This window comes from Pinus tabuliformis, chromosome 9, assembly GCF_031772625.1.
Source record: "Pinus tabuliformis cultivar Carrire ecotype Pingquan chromosome 9, CPIR1, whole genome shotgun sequence".
Lineage (NCBI taxonomy): Eukaryota > Viridiplantae > Streptophyta > Pinopsida > Pinales > Pinaceae > Pinus > Pinus tabuliformis.
Window position 1 is genome coordinate 1,881,808,827 of NC_142307.1, and position 5,959 is coordinate 1,881,814,785.

Consider the following 5,959-nt stretch of genomic DNA (forward strand, 5'->3'; position numbering starts at 1 on the left):
ATGCTGCACATAACATAAATGTTCATCCCAAAGTTTGGGATACTTGCTGCAATAGCCTTTGAGCAACTAGATCACTATCCCATTGACTACTTCTGTTTGGCCATATGTATGTGGATGAAAGGCTGTGCTATTCTTCAGTTTGGTGTCCATCAGTTCCCACAAACTCGACCAAAACTTCCCAATAAATCGGGAATCTCAATCAGATATAATGGAAGTGGGTAATCCAAAATGAACCCAGACATGTTGGAAGAATGACTTTGTTGTTTGTTCAGCTGTAATCTGTTTGTTACATGGTATTAGAATACACATTTTACTGAGCCTATCCACAACAACATATAAACATTCAAGACCTTTTCTAGATTTAGGCAGTCCCCCAACAAAATCCATGGAAACACTTTCCCAAGGATGAGAAGGTACTGGTAGTGGAGTGTACAAGCCTAGTTTTCTGTTGCTGGGCTTGCTTTTAGCACACATAGTACACCCTCTTACATATCTGGAAACTGTCTCATTCATTTGAGGCCAATAACAAAATCTTTGCAGCTGTGCAACTGTTTTACTTACACCAAAGTGACCTGATATTAGAGAAGTGTGTGCTTCTCGAATTATCTTTACGCTTTTAGTTTGTGGAATGCGTAACTTTCCCAAATGATACAAGAGTTGATCCTTAACATGATAGTCCAATTCTTCTACTTGTTTGCCACGACTTAAAGTTGCATATACATCTTTAAAATCTATATCTTGAGCATATTGTTCAATGTAGCTTTCATGCAATACTGAATTATGCTTAAGTATAGTAGATGCATTGATGATTGGTCTGGACAACATATCTGCAACTTTATTGTGTATGCCCTTTTTATATTTGATGACTAAATGAAATTGTTGTAGGAAACCCATCCACCTATAGTGTCTTGATTGCTGCAACTTAGTTTGGCAGTGTAAATATTGAAGTGGTTGATGATCAGTATGTATAACTATCTCTTTGTCCATTAAATAATGTTTCCACTTTTTCACACTCTGTAATACAATTCTTTATCATACGTGGGATAATTAACTACTGTAGCATTAAATGTCTTAGAATGATAACATATGGGTTTACCATGTTGTGTCAACACTGCTCCCATGGCATAGTCACTGGCATCTGTTTCAATCTCAAATGGTCTTTGAAGATCAGGCAATGCTAGTACTAGTGATGTACTAATCTTTTGTTTCAAGGTGTCGAAGGCTTTCTGCTATTTGCCTCCCCACTGAAACACCTTGTTTAATCCTATCAAAGCATGTAAAGGTGCTGCAATTAAGGAAAAGTTAGCAATAAACTTTCTCCAATATTGTGCTGCCCCTAGGAAGCTTCTAACTTCAGTAGCAGATTTGGGTTTAGGCCAGTTTACAATGACTGCAACCTTAGAGGGATCTATCTTCAATTCACCACCCCCTACTATATGACCCAAATAATTCAAATATGTTTTACCAAATTCACATTTTGAGAGTTTAACATAAAGTTTTTCTCTTTTTAAAACATCTAGAGTCTGCTTGACATGCTTTAAATGTTCCTCCCATGTTTTACTAAATATAAGAATGTAATCCAAATATACAATTACAAAATCATCAATAAACGGTCTGAGTACATCATTCATTACTCTCATGAAAGTAGCAGGTGCATTAGTTAAGCCAAAAGGCATAACCAACCACTCATACAATCCCTGCTTTGTTTTTAAAGTAGTCTTCCATGCATCTTGTTCTGCAACTCTGACTTGATGATAGCCACTATGCAAGTCCAACTTGGAAAAATAAACAGCTTCCTTCAACTGATCCAGTAGATCATCTATGCGAGGGAGGGGATAATGATTTTTGATTGTTATCTTGTTCAGTGCTCAGTAATCAATGCACATTCTCCATGAGCCATCTTTCTTTCTCACCGAGACAATTGGAGGCCCACATGGTGAAGTGCCAGGTCTTATAAACCCTTTCTCGATCAGCTCCTGTACATGCTTATTGATCTCTGCATTCTCTAAAGAGGACAACCTATACATTCCAATGTTAGGCAATGGAGCATCTTGCTGCAAATTAATATCATGTACTATTTCCTTTTGGGGTGGCAGACTTTTAGGTTCTTAGAATAGTATATCATATTTTGAAACAACTTTTTCTAAATCAACCTGCTGTTTAGCATTACAACCCTCAAATATTTTGGTTTTATCAGGTTTATTTTCCTTTACAACCATCAGTAAAAATTTCTTGCATGAATTTACAATTCTTTCATCTACCCTGAGTTTATGAGAGTATAATTATTTTTGAGTTTTTAATCTCTTACAATATATTCGATTCCATATTTAACGAGTTGATACTTGTTTTCTGCTCTATAGAAAATTGCTTTCCTATCATACAAGTAAGGACTTCCTAAAACAATTCCACATATTTTTAGAGGAACTATATCTAACTCAACATCATCTACAAATGCTGACCCAAACGAAAACTTAAGTTTGCATTGTCTAGTCACTTGTAGTTGTGCTTTATCACATAACCAACCTAATGGATATGGCTTCTTGTGAGGTGTAGTTAGTAATCCCAACTTCTTTACAATTGCTTTAGAAATTAAATTTACTTGTAAGCCACTATCAAACAAAGTATCAATCTTTTGATGCTTGGAAATAACTCGAATATGAAAAATCTCATGTATTTTCCTCTCATTTTCTTCATTATCAGTAGATTGTGCAGAATTACTAGTAGAATTTTTACCTTTTATACTGATGGCTATAATGGTTGTTTCATCTCCTGAGTCTGACCCCAAATCTCTTTGAATAGCTGCAACAGTCCTCTTCTTCTTGCCCTCGAACTTCTTAGGTCTCAGCTCCATATGCAAAATCCAACCGTGTTCATCATCATGCCCATCCTTTTTACAATGAGTGCATGAAGACTTTGTCTTTTGTACAACATTAGCCTTCCTCTCTTTCCATTTCTGTTTTCTTTTCTCCTTGTTCTTGCTTGCAGTGGGTTTGGATGATCCCCCAACTTCTCGGACCACATTCTTACCTCTAGCCTCTAAATGAGTAACTTGAACAGAGACCTCATTTATGCTAGTAGGGTTAAACATGAGAATGGTGCGTCTTAAATAACTGTGTAGATCACCTATATACTTCAACAAAGTTTCAGGTGAGTCTAAATAAATACCTAGAATCAATGCACTTTTCCTAAATTCTTGGGTGTAACCTTGTACACTTTTCCCTTTTAATTGTCGAAGAGTTTTCCAGCTCATCATGGCTTGTTGCATATAAGCTAGTGGATAGAATTTCTTTTTAATTGCAGAAACAAATTCACTCCAGACAAATAGAATTTTACCATGCTTCTTCATGTCAGCTTCTGTTCGACCTTCCCACCATACCAAGGTAGTTCCTCCAAGGCATAGGCTGGCCAGCTGAATCTTACTTCTGTCTGAGTCAATATTTTGCACCCTGCAATACATATCAATCTGTCTAATCCAATTATCCAACTTCTTTGCATTCAACTCTCCATCATAGATAGGCAAATCAAATTTTATATCCAATTTAATCAAAGATGTCCTCTTCTTATTTTCAGTGCTATTAGGAGGTGTGAGAAAGTTTTCTTCTTTCCCTTTGCCTTTAGAGTGGTCATGGAGGAGAGATTCTTCTTCTCCTTTATCTTTGGAGTGTGATGAATCTGCATCTCTACCTTTCTTAAACTCCCTATACATTTCCTCTACCATGGACCTCATGGCTAGGAAACTATCTATGAACTAGGGGTCTGATCCCAAGGGACTTTCTTTGGACATCTTCTTCTTAGGATAAACTCTTCCAATTTCTGGGTTAGCTTCAACCAACTCTTCTTCTCCTAATTTAAGCTTTGACCTAGTTAGCATTCAACAACAAAATCCAGCACAAGCTTGTCTAACCTTAACAACCTAAAGCTCTGATACCACTTGATCTGAAATCACTCGTGAATGATCTCAGTTAATTAATGAAGGTATTACAAACTTATGTGTTGGGGCTGTCCCTATGTTATCTTATGAAATGGATCGATAAGATTGTGAAATAAACAGACATTGAAGCAGTAAGAGAAACATAATAACCAAACACATAAACACAACAAGTTTAATAAGGAGTTCACCCAATCCTCCTGGGCTATGTCTCCTGGTCCAACCTTCACTAGTGGCCTTTCTATTGTGTCTTAAAAAAGTAGATTTTTTACAACAGTGAGCTCAATTTGAGTCTCACTCAACAGATGATGATCAGTGGGACTGTACTTGGATTCCCCAAGTCTCTAGAGTACACAGACTCCCCTTACTGAATCTTGACCTCAACTGGTCACAGTGGTATGAGTCCAATCTGAGACTCAATACCTGATAGGTTTACTCAGAGGAGTTCACTTGAAGCTCTCAAGCCTTCTCTGGAGTTCTTAGACTCTCACACTCTCTCTATCTCTGTCTGGCTCGATACTGCCTTTGCTCTGCAAGTCAGTTCATCTTTCTCTATTCTTTACCCGTCTGCTTGTGCTTCTCTCTATCAGTTCGTGGCTTAAAGCCAGTCCGCTCTCTGACTGTTCGTTTCCGCTTCCCAACTGTCTGGATCTCCTACCTCTATCCATTGGAATTCCCCTTCTCTGCGTCATCATTATTGTATAACGCTTCACAGAGAGGTGGCCACCTATTTCCTGATGAACTGAGTGTCAGTTCTCTTTGAATGGTCGTTATTTCCGTTGCACCAAGATTGCCCGTGAAACTAATTCCTCTGCCAACTCATTGGTCATGTCAGATCTCAAATCTTATCTGCCTCAGCCTATTTCCCCGTCGAATCCCATCATCCATCGGATTGTTTCTCCACCGTTGATCTGGAGCCTCTAGATCCTATGGTCTCCATCCATATCAGGCGGGTAAGTAGCATGCCTTTTACCCATCTGATGTGAGTGGTTTTCTCTCTCATCCACTGGATGCGTGTCACCCAATGTATGGTATCGAGTGGGACTCGGTCGAACCCTCTTACCGCTTGAATTCCTTCCAATATCCTGTCGGTTTTAGTGCGGGGCCCGCCTTTGATGGAATCGACGAGTTCCGTACGGTTTTATGCTTTCCTCAGGACCGAGTGTTTAGGGGCTTTCCTTCACTGAGGGGGACGCCCTGTGTATCAGAAACTGCCTCTGTTTTTGGATTTGACCTCCCATTTGTAAATTTGCACCAGCATGCGGTTACCATGGGCCAATGGTCTGCGCGCTTTGACCGAGGGTCCTCATTGCTCTGTGTTGATTGCAAATTTCCATTGTTTAGAGGTTATTTCTGATAAGCTCGACATCCATAAGATTTGGAAACTTCATCATGAATTTTACAAAGTTCATGAAACTTTTAAGAGTGTTTTAAGGATCCAATTCGGATCAAGTATAGTCCCCGATGGAGTTTCCAATTCTGCTATAGGGATAAATGCATGGGTGATGGTGGTGGAGATACCCTCAAGGATTTTTCCTGAATCCTTGGTAGAGAGATCAGATTAGATGCAGCTAGCAAAAATATACATGCATATCCATATTAATGAATTGATATTCAAAGCGAGAAGGATGATTATTACCTTAGATCTTGGTGCAGTTTTGTTGGAGAACTCAAAGTAGCGGAGTGGAAGACCTCCCTAGTAGCTCCTAGGTCAATACCTGCACATAAATAAGACGAGGTGTAATATGAAAACATATAACTTTGATAATAAAAACACAAATACAAAGGGATATCTAACTACACATATCTAAGCTACTCATAATGAATGACGATGCATAAACATGTGAATACATTACGGCAACAATGCCATGGAGTGGACAACACAACTGCAGTTCTATATTGATAATAGGAAGAGTGATTACAACCATCAATTGCATCAACCTTCCCTTGCTCCTTCATCTCCTCTCTCTCTTTCTCTCTTAACCTCTTGTTAACCAAAGTCTCAAACAAAGCTTCGACAATCAAATGGAA